The sequence below is a fragment of the Rattus rattus genome, chromosome 7 (assembly GCF_011064425.1).
Source record: "Rattus rattus isolate New Zealand chromosome 7, Rrattus_CSIRO_v1, whole genome shotgun sequence".
NCBI lineage: Eukaryota > Metazoa > Chordata > Mammalia > Rodentia > Muridae > Rattus > Rattus rattus.
In genome coordinates, this window is record NC_046160.1 from 25,924,122 (window position 1) to 25,943,558 (window position 19,437).

At 46.0% G+C, this 19,437-nt stretch overlaps 1 protein-coding gene across 1 annotated transcript in view; it reads right to left on the reverse strand.

The window, feature by feature from the left end:
* The window catches only part of Klhl29 (kelch like family member 29), a 306,652-nt gene that overhangs the window by 215,578 nt on the left and 71,637 nt on the right, over positions 1-19,437 (reverse strand). Inside the window, exon 2 of the mRNA XM_032909187.1 lies at positions 3,968-4,075. The gene's annotated coding sequence lies outside the window, so the exon portion shown is untranslated. The remainder of the gene's footprint in view (positions 1-3,967; positions 4,076-19,437) is intronic.

Below are 19,437 nucleotides of genomic sequence, written 5' to 3' on the forward strand. Positions count from 1 at the left end.
GCTCTCACGGTTACTGGTACAGTGCAGCACTAGTGGACGGTCTCCAGTTCCAGGGTCCTCTCCATCTAGGATAAGGTTTGCAGTATCTGGTAGAACATGATATACCGTCCTGTATTGACTCAGCCCTGTTCTGAGACGAAAGAAGAGGACAGACCCTGCTCTCTAGAAGCTAATGGTCAGAGCAGGAAGATGAGACATCACCCCCTCCCAAGACAGAGGATACAGACATAGCCAGGGAATGCGGAGTGCCAAGGAATCCCCTGGTAAGAGCATGGAAAACAGGAACAAAGTTACTTTATTTTAGATAGGTTTAATTCAAGAAGGACTCTGGAATGTAACATAAATAGAGACAAAGGACCCAGCTGAGGGTCAAGACCAAGGCACAGGTAAGGCAGAAAAGAACAGTGAATACTAGAGAGATGGAGAACTGGGAGGAAGCCTTAGGGCATTGGTTCTCAACCTGTGGGTCTTGACCCTTTTGAGCGGGGGTCCTTATCAGATATCCTGTATGTCAGATATTCACAGTATGATTCATAATACAGCAAGCTGTAGTTATGAAGTAGTAACAAAAATAATTTTATGGCCGGGGATCACCATGACACGAGGGACTGTATTAAAGTCTCAGCATTAGAAAGGTTGAGAACCACTGCCTTAGGAAGATGAAGAGCCAGAGATTTTCAGTTCACACAGCAAAGGAGGGCAAGGTTGTATGACTCTATAAAGATAAGACGGAAGCCACTGAGGTCTTGGGGAAACTTGATGGAAACACACAGAGGGTCCTAGAAAGATAATGGGCAAGAGCACTCCAGCCAGGGTCAAGGCCTCGGTAAGGAACTGTGTTCAGATGGTGGCCATGGGCACATTGCTTTCTCAAGGAACCGAGCACTCAGATATTCAGTGGAGGAGGCCGGCTATGGAGGTCCCCAGGATGGGCCAGGAAAGACAGCAAAAGCAAGCGGGAATGACTGAGCATATATGGTGACCAGAGCAGTACTGGGATATCTTCATGGCCCATCCTTGGGGTAGGGACCACAGAGGTCTAACAGAGCTGGGTAAGGAGTCAGAACAGGAGAGGAAGAACCGGGGACCTCAGGGAAACAAGGCTCGCCTAAGTGGGGAGTGGAGGCTGGCAGAGGACCGAGCTTGGTCAGAGGGCATCTACACAATCAACTCAGGAGATGTGAGCTGTAGTAAGTATGGACACCCAGAGCCTGCACATGGACAGTTTCCACTCACCCAGGCAGGGGTTGTGACCTTGAAGGTATAGGATATTCGGGGATTTTACTGGTTGGGGAAAGGACTGACTGTATGGGGTGGTTGCACAGCCTCAGTGACAGAGGTACAGGGCGTTCTCAGTGCCAAGGAGCCTGGCTTTGGCTTTCCAACCACTCCAGAGCTCAGAGGTCTGTTCTTACCACTCTTAACCTAGTCTTCAGTTCTGCACATCCTTGATTCTCCAGCTCTCCAGCACAGAGGGCAGATTCCTCTCTCACCATTCCTGGGACTTTTTATTCTTACTTGGGTAATTTCCATCCGACTTCAGAGGTCAGGCAGCCGCTCTCCTCACATTGCTCCTGAACTGGCCTGCTTTGTAACGGGACTCAGTAAACTGGTTCAGAGATGCTTCTGCCGGTCAACAGGGGCCACACTGAGTTTCATCTTCTCCTGTCTTCGGGAGTATGAGCGAGTATTGTGATCAGGAATAAAGAACATATGCGGTTCTGGGCCCATATATGGTGGGTACTCAGAGGGACACTCCTGGCTGGTGGGCAGAGTTGGTGTTGGCGAGACGTGGAAAGACATACATTTCAGAATGGCATTAGACACAGTTCCTACCCTTCAGAACGGACTAATGGTAGGCCAGATAAATACCCACTATAGGGATATCAGTCTGGGGCATGCAGACACTAAAGCCCTCAAAAGTGGACTCTATCTGGTACGCCTAGCAAGAACTGTCAGATCAACCTCCATCCCCATCCCAAATCTATTCATGTTTGCCCAAAGTTGGGGCAAATCCAAGTTCCGTGCCAACCTGTAATGGCAACAGTGTATAAGAAGAACCAAGCTAAGGGCAATCATTTAAGGAACCAAAATCACTACTCCAGGGCCTCCTCAATCACCTCTTTCCTGGCACACGAACAGTGCAGAATAACCCAACGAAATCTGTCTTACGGTGAAGCGTAACTCCAAATTTATTTCTTATCGTTCTGTTTGCTGGGAAGGAGATGGTTCCCAAACCCCACACTTCACTGACCTAACAGCCACATGAGCAAAACATCCCCCGAGGTCTAGGACTATAGATCAGACAGTCCCTCCACCTCAAATCCAAGTCAGAGGTTGTATTAGATTCATGGCAACAGTCCACCAGCTCTCTGGGTCAGGAGCCCATCAGTTCTTCTCTGTGCTATGCCTTCTACATTACTAGGAGGCAACTGTTGGAGGCATAGTTGGGTGGTGGGCACCTTTATGGTGGCATCTGATCCAGGCCCAGCCTGTAGCTTCCTCTAACTTCCTGATTACCATCTCTGGTACCTGTAACCTGGGATCATAGAAACACACGTTTTTATCTGTCTCTGTGATGAATCCCAGACTATTATCTCCAATCACACCATCACTGAGTTCCAAGGCAACAGACCAACAGTCACTGACCAACAGAGAATCTTGCCGGGGAAGGAACCCTTGCTAGCCTTATGCTTGAAGGTAAGCGCAGAGTATCTGCTAATCCTAGGCAGATGCTGTAAGGTCAGAGGTGCCCAAGAACATGGGGCTAGCTCAGGTGAGCCTTAGCTATCCTGAAGCCCTTCACTCCCACCCCACCCTCATCCTCCTTCATTGTAGGCTAGGGTCTTCCCCTTTAGTGGTAGTAGATGTGTGAGTGTGGGCAAGTCCAGTTGCAGGCTCCATTACTGGCTCCCTTTGCTGGCTTGCTTGAAGCTGAAAGAACAAAGCTGAAGTTGCTTTGCGTAAGATCCATGCTCTCGTCAGGTAGGTCACCCCCCACCCCTACACACACACAACACCTGCCAATCCTCACCCTGCTGTCTCCTGGATTGACAGTCCTGAATCTAAATGTCAGGACAGATCTCTCTAAATTTAACATCAGGACATAAATGCTATGCAAAGTATGTTCTCAGAAATGTATTTTGTGGTGCTGCTCCAGTAGTTGGTTCAAAATATCTTAGAAGTCTATTTCTAGGGCATTAAGTAGGCAATGTATATGTAATATGTGTATATATATGTTCAATTATTATATCCCTAGCATAAGAAGCTTTAATAAGTGATCTAGATTTCTGATCCCTGAGATAAAATGCTATTTTAACATACTCTTGAGTCAAAACACTAAGTAGTAGTGGGTACAGGGTGATCCCATGTATGTACGCACGCAGACATATGTGCACATTTTATGTATGTACATGAGAAAAAAAGAGACAGCAAAATGTTACTCTCCATAAAATATAATTGTATCATTTACATGACTTTAGTTTTTTTCTCTATATAACTATATACACAGATACATGTATGGATTTTTGGTGTTGGAGGTTGAACTTGGGGCCTTGTGTATTCTAAGACTTCCTTCTGCCAATGAGCTGCCCTCAGCTCTTAGAGATGATCTCTCAAAACACAATATTTTCATGATGCCTAATAATACATTTTAGTAACAAAAAAACTGAACTGTAAGAGTTGAACTTTTCCAACCAGAAGAGGAACAGTTTTTGGTTTTTTAAGGTCATGTAGCTGCTGGTCACCTCCAGATCTTTCTCTCTACCAGACACTCAAGATCTGGTTGAGGCCAAGATGGCCGAGGGAGCCCTGGGCACCTGTGATTCATGGTAAAACCCTCATCGACCGTTAAGTAAGTGAGCAGTTCCATTGCCCTCTTCCCCAGCCTTTCAGCATGAGGGCAGACACCCGGCTTTGTCCATGTGAGATGGCTCTCTCATCCCAGAATGGTTAAGCAGAAACTTACCTTGCGCCGTCCGTCTCTGGTAAGCTCAGGATTCGTCCCCAGGATGCAAAAACTTCGACGGCCACCAGCACTTAGCAAAGCATGGGCATAGTGGGGAAGCCAGACAGTCTGGAGAGGGAGAGAGAGGGGAAAAGAATGGGGTTGGGGTGGGGAACAACTATCATTTTTTTGTGAACTATCAACTTTGAGTTCATAGATGATCCCCCCATACACCCTTAACGGATGCTTGTCTCTACCTCAGGTTTTTCCATGATGCTGACCCCTCCTCCTGTGGACGCTCTTAAACAAGAGTACCAAACCCTACTGTAGCATACACAGATGATGGGGTACAGTGAGCAGTACCCCGTCATCTTCCCCATCTTCCAAGCAGGCTAGTTCTAATCTCCACCATGGAGCCATTAGCAGGACATAAGTAAGAATGATCGCATTGTTGCCCACCCAATCCGTACAAAGCAATTCAAGATGGAAGACTGCAAGAAATTTGGTCTTCAATCTAATGCTGAAAAAGGCCATAACGTCTGGAATTACAATAACAAATCATTACTTCTTTTAGACAACGGGGGAAGAAGACCTTGAGGAGGCAAAGAATGGAATCCCTGGAGAGAAATGTTTTAAATATAGATTTAATACCTACTAGAAAGAGGCTATCTATTATGGGAAGGAAGAGTGATTCCTTGTTCACTCTTTTCAAACGTAATATATGAGAAAGCCATCGCCATGATGGGAAATGGCATCCTCCCTACGAAAGCACAGGACCATCATTACCTGGGAATCAATATATTTTTTTAATGGAATATATCATTAGCAATTGATTTTCCTTTTTCCTCTTAGCACTCCAGGGTCCTAGCTAGCAGGAGAAGGCTTTAATGTGGTATGAAGGATTTGGACAGGTAAATAAGTTATTGTAAACGAATCTCACCTCATGGCCAGCATTTGACGACACGACAGGTCGTTTGCTGATCCTCTCTACCTAAGCTTTTTCAGCCGGCTATGACAGGGACACCCGTGAGCCATATCAAATAGCCTTTTGAAAGCTGAAGGTGGCAGAAATATTACTTTTCCCAAGGACAGAGTGTTCCCTTTATGATTAAGAAATAACCTCTGTGGGGAGGCAAAGTGAGCCAAGGTCACCATTTAATTTTGACACTGAGCCAAAGTCGTGAATACATTTCCTCCACCAAGCCAGTGTGACGCATGCAGAGACATCGATCACTCCAGCCACAAGGTATTGGCAACAATGGTGATTGGAAGATCAATGAATTTCTGGGAAAGATCCTCAGCAGATAGGTGTTGGTGAAGAGAGAAGTCTAAAAGATAGTGGTCACACTGATTTTAGGTTCTCAAGAACCTCATTCATTCATTCACTCATTCATTCATTCATTCATTCATTCATTCATTCATTCATTTCTCAGACATTCAATTACTGTCAAGCATCTACAGCATTTAGGCCATGTTCTAGGCAATGGAAATTCATGAATGAACAGAACAAAAGAAATATCACTAGTCTCATGGAGTCTGCTGTCTAGTGGGAAGAAACAAACAAGAAACAATGAACATAATAGGCGAAAATTGCATTAGAAGAAGGTGAGTACTATTTATAGGGATGAAGTGGAACATGTTGCTACCTGGGGACCACTGTCTAATTTCAATAGAGTGTGTCAACATCATAGCGTACGACATAATGTACATATTGGAAGGGAGTGGGGAATGTGTCACAAAGGAGTCTAGGACAGGGAAGAGCTAGCGCAAAGGGCTTTGGGAACTGGGACGTGGTTCTAAGATCAGCGAGAAAGTCTCTGTGACTGGGACATTCCAAACATCTTCTGGAAGCTGGCTATTCCAATTGTGGAGGGACTTGTAGGCCACTGTAAAGGCTGTTCATTAAAAGCACAAGAACCCTGACTCCCAGACACCTGAGAAAGATCTCTTAGAAATCCAATTATCTGATTTTTCTTCTTCTCCACCCAGGTAGGTTCATGTCTCTCCAGCCAGACAATACTCATGTACCAGGTTGTACCTGAATGAATGTGGCACAGGTCAGACAGGAGGTCACGGGGCAGTAGTGAGGAAGGCCTAATAGAACAGTCTCTGACATATTCTTACAACAATGGCCCTATGTTCCTAATCTTATTGTGTTCGACACCACTTGTGAGGAATGGATTAAGCCACATGCAAAGCCAGGCTTCTTTTCCTGATAGGAAATGACCCATTTGCTAGTGTGCAGGAGCCATTCTATCCATCCAGGTCAGTTCCTCACCCTACCACCTGCTTTGGGTCCTTTGAAGCACACCTGATCTATATTGGGTATCACTATGGCTCTGACATCCTATGACTCTTGCTAGGTTCAACCTATGTGGATATCAGTAGGAAGCTGGGTATGGGTTGGCCTTGACCCTGTTGTATCTGTCTTCAAATGCTATCTGTGTCCCTCAGATGAAGGGGACAATGGTATACAAGGGAGAGGGCAGTAATAGCTGCCTCCCATTCCCACCTGCAGCTTATAGAGAATGATTATGTCAATGTTCATTAGGGTTGAGATATTGTACTGCTGTATCTTTATACCGTATCTATGCTTCTGTGATCTGTTCCTTTGTTTGACTCTCTTCAAATGACACATTCGAACCTATTTGTTACTTTTGGAGAGGATTAAACAAACGACTATACAATGAGGATTCTTTATATAACCACATGGTTTCATGATACCTGTAATTTATTTAATTCCTATGAACCCACTTCTTGTTTCTCAAACTAGAGAACACGCTTTATGAGCTCTTGGACTTCTCATGAGCACTGTCCCCTCTTGATAGGGTGGCCAGTCATTCCATGTCCCCAGCAAGGAGCTCCCAAGTCATGATGCTTTGGCCCATTCCCACTGGGTACTCCTCCCTCACGGGCAGTTTAACTGTTCTTAACTTACATCTAGCCCCAATCTGCTTTAGTGGTTTTATTTATCTGGTCATATCTTTCCTTCCTTGCTGCTTTTCGTCCCATCCAACCTCCATGTCCTACAGCCAGATCTGAATCTGAAAACAGATAGTACCTTAATACTCAACTCTCAAGTCCTTGGCACCCATGACACAGCAGCACACAACAGATGGTAAGACCTTTCTTCTTAGATGGTCTACAAATTATACCCACTTGCCCGTGCACATTCTGCCTTAATGAGCTACTTGGCATGGAAAACGATTTTACGTTATTAGGAAACCCAGTTTCAATGATCAGAAACCTATCTCTATGCTTACAGACCACAACGATGGCCGGCACGGTGCGCTAGCCCTAAGGATGCAATAGTGATGCTCATCTCTTGGCACTAACCAATGGTACTTTACAAGAGGGCAAGCCTGGCTGGCACTAGAAATCTAGCCAACCAACCTGGGCCAATAAGGCTGGGGATCTTAGAGGAGAACCTATTACCACCACCGTACTTAACAAGCATAATTCCTGACTGCATCCTAAGTATGTATCCTTAGACCGCAGGTAAGTATAGCTCTCACCCCTCATCAAAGAAATTTCTCATTGAAGCATATGGAGACGGTTATGGAAAACCACAACGGGTTAAAATGAAGAGAACAAGTCAACGTGGAGTGCTCAGCCTGTCTGACACATGTACAGCACAGTGCCCGACCTAAGGCTTGGGGAGCTTTATAGAAGAGGAGGCAGAGACCTTGTGAGGACCAGAAAGTCTGTTGTGAGATTGTGTCTCCTAGAAATGACAGGGAGGCCTCGCTCATGACACCTCAACAATATGGCTGCTTAAAACCTGAACGACGACACCCCAACAGACAGGCTAACATGTAAAGGGAGAAATCCCACAGGGCCCTACTCATAGACAAAGAACCACAGGAAACTAAGGGATTCTGAGAAGGAGAATTACTCTTTTTCAGGGACGAGCCCCCCAATTGGTTATTAGTACCACATGTCGGCCATAATATCATATACATCATATGAGTAACGCTAAAAGGATGGAGCAGGTTGATTTATATATTTAGGCATTGTGTGCTTGTGTGTGTGTGTGTGTGTGTGTGTGTGTGTGTGTGTGTGTGTGTGTTTAAAGAAGGAGGCTTTGATTTTGAGAGGGAGTCAAGAAAGGAAGGGGAAGGAAGAAAATGAAGTGGTGTGATTTTAATTAAAAAATAATGAATTAAAAAGTGGATATCCCTTTTCTAGTAATATTTCGTTGTTTTAAACACAGTCTCTCCACACAAAGATGTCCCAGAGCTTGCTAAGCTCACAGAGATCCTCCTGTCTCTGCTTCCTGAGCGCTGAGTTTTCAAGAAGTGCACCACTATGTCTGGCTCTGGTAATAATTCTGATCCAAAAATCAACACTTTTAAACCGTTCAGTTTCAGAGGATCACGGCCTGGGGAAAGTCTCAGGGTAGATTCTAAGAAGTCGCAGGGAGCAGAATAGTAATACCTCACTTGGGGACTTGATCCCGGTTATTTCAGGTGAAACTGATCCCTTCTCTTCTGTTAATTGAACTACTAGGGGACAATTTCCAGCCTTAACAAAAATGACATTAAGAAGACAAAAGGACAGAGGGTTCTCTTTAAAAACCACACCAGGTAATGTCACTGCTTGCAAATGAGCTCTGTAACCTCCACATCTCAGGGTACTCAGCAGACGAGACTGACTTTGACAAGACAAAGACCATTTATGAAAACAAGAACCAGAATGGGCTGTTGGGTTAAATGCTGAAAAGATTTCAAAATCTAAGTCAGAGAACCATTTTAACTCAAAATCTGTGAGTCCAAATGATTCCTGACACGAACTAAACTGATAGCCGAGAGAATTATAAACAAGGGCCCTAAGAGTTTTTAACATCTCTATAAAAGACACCATGTTTTTTTCTTTTCTTTTTTTGGGGGTGGGGTGGGGGTGGGGGGAGAGAAACTGCCTGCAGAGAAGAGAAACCAATTAGGGAGTCTCCAGTTTGATACAGGATCAGACAGCAACTATGCCTGACTCTTGACCATGCACCCCAATTATGGTTCTAGCACTCAGCAGTGCAACACCCTTCGGCTGGCTGGGGAACAGACAGTCCCTCTTCCTTGGAAAGCAAAGGAAAGGAGCTGGAGGCTATAAGCTGAAAGGAGCAAAGTAGCCTCAAGCCTACCTCCTGCCAGCCTAGACGCAGGGTTCCCCAGCAGCCTTGGCATGAGGCTCAGACATCCACTCCAAACACATCCCGGAGAGGGAACGCTCATTCATACTTGCTTTCTTTCAAGAAGACGGAAAAACAGGCCATCCATTAATAATATCAACCATGGGCTCACTAAAGCCTGCAGGCATCTAGCCAATACAAAAGTAAGCATCAGGTTTATCCATTAAGTTCACAACAGTTCACTGGGCCGAGGGGTCCGGAAGGCTCTGCTTTTAGGACGGAGAGTGGAGATGCAAAGACAGAGCTCGCTCTGAAAGTCCGCCCGGCACCACACAGAGATTTCCCATTTCCATTAAGGTCCAGAGTTGGCCACTGATGAGATCCATGACTGACTTGTTTTCAACTGCTAGCGGGGCCCTGCCTGGAGAGCTTTATTGTGGACATATATTCCTTAAAGCAAGCTTGTGTCTACTGGGGCCATGCTGCTTGTTTAGAGAGATAGCAAAATTTCCACGATGCTCGAGGTTTGCAAAACCCAACTCCCATGCATTTTTCTCCTTTACCTTCTAACAGGTTGATGAACCCAGTACTTTTATTATCTCCCATTCTACAAGTGAGGGAACAGAGGCTCTCGACAAATAAGAGGCATCCCAAGTCTCACAGAGAGTCAACAGGGAGACAGGACTGGGACTCTGGGTATTTATATACCTTTGTTCTGGAGGAGGACGAACCTGTCACTAAGGATCCTAGGCGGGGCTCTATGCTGGCTGCACAGTCGTCATCCTGACTGAATAAAAGGAGAGTAAAGGTGGGAGGGACCACCCTCATTTCAGTCAGCCCATGGTGAATCTACACCCCACTCAGCTCCCAAAAGCCTGGTTAGGTTAGGTGACCTCGCCCTGCCTCAAAGCTCCCCTCCTCCACCTGCTTCAGGCTTGTCAACAGTGAGCAACTCTCTTCAGTTCTTTGCAATCAGTAAGATGATTAACCCAGCGTTCCCCATTCAGTCTCTTCATTACCATCCTCCGCCCCACAAGACAAAAGTTGAGTTAAATGACATTTAAATTCTTCCTAATAAGAGGAATTAAGTTCTGAAGAGGAAGATTTTTGTCAGAGTGCTTTGGAGCCAGAAGCCGTTGATGTGTGAGAAATTTTTCACCCTCTCCCCACTCCAGGAACCAATTTTTACCCACCCTTGGGTCAACTCTTGGTCCCTCCTCTCTCTCTCCATCAAGACAATGATGATGATGTGCATGGACTGACTCCATTCCTAGATTCTTATTTCAGGGCATGACTTTCGCCACCTACCTTTCATGAAAACCCCGATTCCTCTCTCCCTCTGTCGTCTGTGACACACAGAACACTCACTGTGCAGAATGTTACGCAGACACATTAGCGATCATCGACGCTTGAATTAGGCCACTCCATCTCTCATCTTACTATACAGACTGATTTGTGTGTTCCCTACCCCATCTATGTTGAAACCCTAATTCCTTACATGGCTGTATTTGAAAGTAGGGACTCCAGAGCAGTAGTTACAACTGTGGACCTAACCTGCCACAACGTTTGAACTGGTACCTTCATAAACGATGGAGCATCATTAACAAGTCTCCCCCGTCACTTCCCTAAGAGGCCACAAGAAGAGGGTTTCAACTTGAGGCCGGGAGAGCACTACTCTAGAAGCTGCCTGTGGAGGACTGCTCTGGGGCTCTCCAGCGTGCAGAACCACGATGTCACTGTCAGTGGTGAAGCTTCCCAGACTGTGGCATTCTGTGATGTCCGCTTGAGTCAAGTCACCTGCCTCATGACAACAACAGGCTCCCTGAGGTAGTCTCAGTGCCGCCATAGGGATTGTGCTAAATCCTGAGGTTAGTCATGAGCTCCTCAACAAAGAGGCATCACTTATGGTCCCGGGATCCTGGTGAGTTCAGGCAAATGAAGCTCTTCCTAGTGTCCTGATCCCAGACTCCCCAGCTTGTCTCTGTAACTGGACATTCAGCTGCCCCTCCCCCTAGAAGTTTCACAGCACTGTCTGGAGCACAGACACTTTGCCTGCAAACACGAGACTGCCACAGTACCGGCATGTGCCTCACCCATGAAGCCTTCCGAACAGGCCAAGCTAGCATTAATGGACCCTTAATTACTCCTCATTGTCTCTACATTCTCTCAAAGAATGTAGAGACAAGGAAAATGGGGTGCTCATGGCTTGAAGGGATCCTATTGTGCTGCCACAAACTGCCAGAAATCTAGACTCAAGCATTCCAGGCAATAAAGTTTACAGATCACGGCTACCCAATCTATGTTTCCCATTAAACAGCCAACCCTCCAGAAGTTAACAGTGATGTGTCCAACTCGGTCATACCACTCAACGGCAGCACACAACCTCTGTCCCCGCCACATGGTTACATAGATGTTTCTGTCACTGGGACAGGACCTTGTACTTCCTAAAGTCTCCACAGTGAAGGGACACCGAAAGCACGGATTGGACTTCTCGTAGCCTGACTCGCCCACTGTGGCATCAAAGATGTCAGCAGAGGGGTACACCTGGCAAGTAGTAGCTGCCCAGTGAAGCCTATTGAAAGACAGAAAATGCATCCGAGATGGAACTCATCTCCTACAATTTTCTTCTGAACATCTGGAAGATAGTCACACCATAGTTTTCTGACTGGAATACAAATTAGTTGGTAAAAAAAAAAAAAAAAGAAAGAAACCAGACATCGCTTCCAGATTCCGCACTTATAAACAGACCCACATCCTCCCTTTAAATTGCAATAATTCCTTCCCAGATGTTGCATCCCCTTCAGAACCATAAATTTAAGCTTTTCATGATGACGCCTCACATTTGCCTGGCTCTGTGGACTGTTTGGAGCGTTTCTGCACCTCCTCTGCCTCATTAGACCGACTCAAGTGCCCTGAGAGGCGGGACAGCACCAACATCCCTAATTCACGGACAGGCAGGCCAGCTGCTGCTGTAGCAAGCAGACCAGGGTGGCTGTGAGCTCCTTTCTTCCCTTGTGTAGGGAGACACATGGCACCCTTTTGTCCAGCCCTGTCTAGGTGGACAGGTGCAGTGGTCATGTCCACTCCTGTTTCACTTGGCTCTTGGGGATGCTGTCTCTTTAAAGCTCTGACTCAACTGTAGACAAGCTTCTCCCCTGGATTCTCCTTGATAGCTCCTGGGGCCAGGCTGTAACATTTAATCAAGACTTTCCTGAGAGTCTTGGGGAATGAAACCAAACAATAGGCCAGGAGGCAGGAGGGGGGACTAGGGTGGAAGCCATGGAAGGAAAGTAACCCACAGACAGGCACACTGGCCTCTAGCCTATTCTCAGGGGACCCTGGCTCTGGCTAGGCTCAGCTTAGCTTTGTAGGACAGCCATGCCTCAGCAGAAGGTGTACCTCAGTACCAGGTATCAGTCCCAGGGGAACTCATGCAGCCAAAAGCACGATATAGGTTTGAGCCCAAAGAGAGCAGGAGTTTCTTCTCATCCAAAGTCTATTTTTCCCTGGGAGCACTTGTCTGGTTATTTGGGGGTGCCTGCAGTCCACACATCAAAACACCCAAGTAGCCAGTGCATCAGTGTCAGGGGGCTGGAGACAGTATCAGAAACAGAAGGGCTAGGCAACCTTCCAGCCTAATTCCAGGATCTGGAATGGGTTACCTTGGTTTAGCTGCACCTGGTACTGCTCAGGTCCCTCAGCATCCCCTGTCCCTAGGCCTTGACTTCTTAAGAGCTTTGAAGAGGAATGTTGGCAGAAAGGATCCTTATAGGGTACTGCCAGAGAGGCTTCAGACCTCTCTGTTCTCCGTACATTTCTGCGTCCTCAAAGAGATAAAGAGAGGCCTGGGTCCTTCTTTAAGTGTAGGATCTAGTGTCTGGCTCATAGGTTGCCTGGCACAGTTGGAGTTTCATGTCTCAGATGCACTGGTTCAGGAGGTCAGCTCAGTCTGTGTTACAGGTAGAAGATGCACCGCCTAAGACATGTTCTCAACCTGTGGGTCGTGACCCTTTCACAGGGGTCACCTTAGACCATTGGAAAACAGGTATTTACGTGAAGATTCACAACAGTTGCAAAATTATAGTTATGAAACAGTAACAAAAATAATTTTATGGTTGGAGGTCACTACAACACGAGGGATTGTATTAAGGGGTCTCAGCATTCGGAAGGTTGAGAACCACTGCTCTAAGACACCTGGGTCTAAGTCTCAGCTCTGCTACTTAGCAACAGGCGACATCACCGCCCACCTTTCCCACTCTCCTGAGTCTCATCCACCTGAAAGGGACGAGAACAGTAAATATCAAGGTTGTTCTGAGAGTTCATTAATGTTCAGGTTGGGTCTCTGGCCCCATACTGTCCGCAGCAACTGGTAAATCAAAGTCCAGGCCCAGAACCCAAGCCTCTAAGGCTAGAGCTGAGACACCCCCCTCCCCCGTTTTTAGCCTCAAATGGACCTGGAAGGCACTGCTTCCTCAGCCACTAAAGAACCATCTTGCTTGAATGGATCTGAGGCTGCTCCTATACTCTCAAAGGAAACAAAATTGTGAAAGAAAAGTCTATGGAGATTATGAGATTTTTTTTTATCTAGATATGATGAATTATCCATTCAAAAAATAAACCACAGACAGGCATGTTTCTCCATACTCAAGCAGAAAGCAGTTATTACCAGGAATTTCAGTAAGTACGCTGTTTTTCTTGGCCAACGTAGAAGCTGCTGAGGAAATGAAAACAGAACGAGAGGCTGACTCGGTTTTCCTGATCGCTACTAACGTGTGTAGGTAAGTGGCTTGGATGTACCAAGGCTTCATGGGTCCTCAGAAAACCGTGGAGCTGGGCTGGGGGTGTAGCTCAATGGCTGAGTGATTGCTTAGCAGACATAATGCCCTGTGCTGAATCTCCAGTATGTACATGTGCAGAGGAAGACATAGACAGACAGACAGACAGACAGACAGACAGACAGACACACACACACACACACACACACACACACACACACACACACACCACTACCACCACCACCACCACCACCACCACCATGGTTCACCAATGTCACTGCTCTTGTGCAAACTAAAGTGTGGAGTGTGAGTCAGGCCAGGCCTAGGACTGCCTCTGGGAACCTATATGGTGTCAAGACCATAGACTGCCGTGGATGGTGTCCTGATGCAGGCAGGAAAAACAACTTCGAGACAGTGTGCAGCGTAGGCTCAAGGTCACACGACTAGCCAGGAGGAAGGCTGCAACGCGAGCCTGGCCCTCTTAGTTCTTTGGCTCCCGTGGCTTCTTCCACCTGAGAATCTTTCTACACTTGAACTGTCACCAAAAGAGCTGGTGGGAAAGTCCCTCGGAAAGGTTAGACCACAGCACAGCCTTCCTGCCGAGAGCCCCTTCTCCATTCTCCAGTGAGCATTAAATCAAATATTCCTTGCTGCACTTCTTTTTAAGCTTGATGTTTCTAAATTCAAAGACATCTATAAATAATACATACTCATTTATATGTACATTTAAAGGATAAAAAAATAGCAGAGACACCTGTAGATTCTTATGAATAGTAATAGTCGACTCCCAACACAGTAGAAGCAAATGGCTAATGAGTGAGTTACTCTACTTCTGTCCCTCCCCAGCAAGGAGGGGCCCTTAATTCTCTGCCTCTTCCCACGGTCACATTTAGCCATCTGCTTTTTCTTTTGTATGTGGGACTGTGTATTTTTTTCCTCTTCAGTTTTATATGAAACATTTAGCAATGAAGTAGCAAATAAAAATACTACATATCATCTAGAACTCATATAAAACTGTACTTGGCTTTAACGCATCTAAAGGTTGATAAAACGAAACACATAGATGCTTCCGGAAGGCCTATTTATATTTTATTACACATTACACACATCGTACTCCATTGAGAAAATTTAGAAGGTGATGTTGCTCTCTCTGTCACAAGGAAGCGTGACAATGACTGCCACATCCAGAGAACAGTTTTCCTTTGGAATCCTGGGCAACGTCTTGCAGTTACCACCGTGGATAGAAATGGCTCAGGCAATTCATCTGCATCCCCATCAGTCTTTGGAAGGAAGGGAGCATCGCTCCCTCTAAAGAGTGTCCTCTTGGCATTACCTACCTATCGCCTTCCATTTCTAGTCTTCATTCCAAATTGACGACCTGGACAGAGCTCCTTCACCTCTGAATCAAGTACTCAGAGTCAGCTGGAAGCAGGTTCAGTTGGCCTCTGCCTCAGATTTTGACCCGCCTCCATCCTATTTGCTAGCCAGACTGACTGTGGTTGGTGGTGGGAGAGCTCTGGGCTAGAGGGACCAGGAGGGCATATGCCAATACAGTCTGGTCACTGGAGGCTCAGAGAGCCCAGAAGAACAGACTGATAAGGAGTTACTCAGAAGAACCCCAGTCCCGAAATAAGGATTCAGATTTAAATTCTCCCATTGGGAGTTAATTCAGGAAGCATCATGAGCTAATGGGGATGTAAGAAAGGGCAGGAGGGAATAACGGTGAGTATATTAGCAAGCAGATTACCATTGTGAGCAAGCTGGACTTAGTCCTACAGAGACCCTCTAAAGGGCTGTGAGGAGCACCTCAGACCTGTCCACCAAGGCATGAGGATAATTCTCACCATGTTCCATCTATTACTGGTGCAGAATGCTCTACCCCACACACCCTAGCCTGCTCCCAGGCTAGGCTGAGAGCTAGGAGGGTGAGCTAATCCTCCTCATGCAGAAACAGTTAAGAAGTGGGAGTTGGTGGCAGGTGACCACTCCCTCCCTCGGTTCCAGTGGCAGAATTCGGCTCTCATCAGTAATACGTGCACACTGATAGGGACTCTGGCCTCAGTGCCTGCTCTCAGACTGTTACGGGAGGGGGGTGAACTGTTGTACACAGTGTAGCAGACCTTGAGTGTGCCCATCCCCTCAGCAGAAGCCATGTCAAATGTGTTTATAATGGGATCATCTGGTATCTGTCGGCCGAGCAGTAACCATGTATGAAAAATACCATCGAGGAGCAAATTAAGTGGTCTGTCTGCAAGCGGCCTGTTTAGATGAAGAAGGGCTGCTGTTGACAAATCTATTAAAATTATACATAAATTATCTAAGAGTACATGGATACATGTTCGGAAGGAGGGCACCGATCTTGGGCATTTTACATCCGGCCTGGATTAATTCATCTTGCCTCACTTGAATGGAGTGGTGATGTTTAAGAGAAGAGGTGGGAAAAAGAAATTATGCCTGCCACCTGCCAGGCCCGAAGAAACACTGTGTGTTTTCATTTTTCAAGATGATGACTTAAAACGCCAAGATGTCCGGGGGTTGCCAAGCTCCTCCACATACAGGGTCGGGGCCGTGAGACTCTGGATTTCTCCAGAAAGAGAGGACGGAGAGAGGGATGGTCGGGTGGACCCTCCCCCGTCAGGCGGAGCTGGAAAAGGGCTGGGAGGCAAGAGCCTTACTCGATGCTCCAGAAGGGCTTTAGGGATGTAAGGTAGAAAGGGAAAGGAGCCAAGAGAAATTGCCATAGCTGAACACGATATAGTGTGGGTGGGTGAGTTAATCCCTCGGGGAGCCTCTGAGAGCAGAGAAGAGTGCATCGTCCTCTTGTCTCCTCACAGAGGCCAGGAAGTTGGAACATTTTGTTCAACTTCCATTTGTCCTTGGCTGAGGGTTACCGTCAGGGAATGAACTCCTTGGCACTCCACGTCTGCCCCAAGTGGTCAGCAAAGGGCTCTGGGGACAGAGGCACAAACAAGTGCAAACACTGTGCTGGGGACTCCTAACCTCTGATTACTTGGATGGGACTCAATTTGCTACTTTCAAAAGTCTGACAAAACCAGACTACCCCCCCAACCCCCATGCAATCATGGAATAATATTATAATCATCATGCATGAAAACTGCATTATTTTCCCCGATGGAAGTACTGGCTTTGAACCTCTCGGGGCGTCACCCGCTACATTCCTTTTCAAAGTCTGAGGTAGCAGGTTCCAATTATCTGGAAAAAAAAAAACCATTTAAAACAGTAAATGGCACAATACCTAGTGGGATCCAGACGGAGAGAATGCACATTTTCCAGGACAGGCACCCTGATTAGTGACTGTGATTGTTAAACACATTTCAGGTAACACAGTGATAATGGGCATTAATAGTCACAATCGCGCTGAAGTGCTGAGACAGAACCATTTCTGATTATATTACTACTTCCTTTTGTGGAGCACAGTGCATATTTCCAAATGACTCTGAGCTCATTAATTGACACAAAAGCCCAGTGGTGGGTCCGCAGAAAGCAGGTCAGAAGGGTCTCACACTTCCTGGTATTTGGATTGGAGGAAACGTGGACCGGAGTTCTTAGGGGGCCCAGCAAACCCAGCCTACTCTCTGTCCTTTGGCTTCCTTAGAGACCTATTTCACAGGCATCGGTGACCGAGGGGCCAATAAGAAATGCATCAGTGTGCCATATAACACGCTAATGTGCTTTAAGTGAGAATTCTACATATTAACACTTTTGTCTATGTCTATGTACACGGCCATCTTTCTGCCATCCCTCATTATCCCTCAAAAAGTATGATGCCTCTTATTTAATAACAGGCAATTATATCAATTAACAGAACACATAAAAGTAAAAAGGACTCAGTAATTAATTTATTTGACATAGCCATAGTAATTAGTCTTGGGATTATAACCTCACCATTTTGGTAGAGCTATAAACATTTTTTTTCTTTTTTCTTTCTCTATTAATTATGTTGTGCCAGGTTACGTGAGGTCATTTTTCACGCAAGTACATCATTTACTTGATATAGAAAACTTTTTTGGAGATGTATTTTATTTTCATTTGTGTGTGTGTGTGTGTGTATGTGTGTGTGTGTGTGTGTGTGTGTGTGTGTGCCTGTATACACACAAATGTGTGCCAACAGAGACCACAGGGATTCCATGGAGCTGGAGTCACCGGGGTTGTAGTCACCCAACTTGGGTGCTAGAAAATGAACTCCTATCCTCTGAAAGAGCAGCAGGCATCTGAGTCACCTCTCCACACGTAGAGACAAATCTTTCGGATCCTTTAAAAAGCACCCCAAGCAGACATTAATTGCTGCAAGGTATCATAAATATTCATCTCTAAGGCATCCCCCAAGAATTCACTTTGGGGAGTTGAGGCCTATAGTTTGCGGTAAGAATTTCGAGGAAGGGTTAACTCACTCTCAGATTCTCTCTGAGGCCGTGGGAAATTGGGAGAGGAATCCAGAAGCTTCCCAGTGATTGAGAAAATACACAGAACCACAAACACTGGAGGTGAAGCTGCTGGGAAGGAGAAGTGCAACTAATGACTCGTGAAATTTAAGTGAAAAGGGCGGGATTTATAAGTGAACCGCTTATATAGTTTATAACATTAAACGTATGCAATCCGAGGAATTAAGTGGTACAAATAAACAAAATTTTAAAATTCTATCTGTATTTGCATAAAATCCCTAGATATTTGCATTATTAAAGTTTTTGAGACCTTTTCTTTCAGTAAAAGGGGAAGCTGGGCGTAAAATTAATTTTCTTAGTTCTACAGGTGGGCAAGTGACACCCTGGCCAAGGTGGAATTTAATATATAGGTCAAAGCCACCAGGAACTCCAGAAGTTCTTTAGTTCCACAATCCCTTCATTTTGCACATGGGAAAACTGAAACCCCGGAGAATTCTGTCCCCTATAATGAAATCATTATGGGAAGAAGACAGAAGAAAGCACCAGAGCTGGCTTCTCCCATGTTCTCAACTATGATCAAGTTCCTGGTCTCTGGCTTTTCTTCATTTCCAGATAGGGATGGTCCTAGGCTGTGGACTCCCAGCTTTTAAGCCATTATCAGAGACTTCCTCTGCGGGGAACTCTGCTAACCACTGACGTGCCAGTGTGCCTGTACTTTCTTTAGGAAGTTGTTCCTTCCCCATCATAGAGCAGGTAGTAATTCCTAGGTCCTATCCAAATCCCACTCTTGCTTATACAAAGAAAAGAAAATGTGTCTATTGAACAAGCAAACATGCTTCAGTGCTAAATGGGAGATTTAGCAATGAAATCTTCCAGGTGGGACTGTCTCACGTGTCTCTTACCCCTGGCTTCCCTGAGCAATGGAAACTTAGATACAACTCTGATCCCTCTGGACCCCACCAGCCCCGTCTACCTGCAAGTCTAGGTCTCTCCCAGTTGGTCCCTGGGCAATGAGAGACTGTGATATACAGTCAGTCTCCTAACAGGAAGGGCAGCTTCAAAGTGTGACGTGCACTGGATACAGATTTGGGAGGCAAAGCCTCCTTTAAATTTCATTTACTATGCAAAGCCACCTTTCTTCCCGGGATGAAGGAGAAGAGATGTACTGGGTGGTGGGGGGGGGGTGTC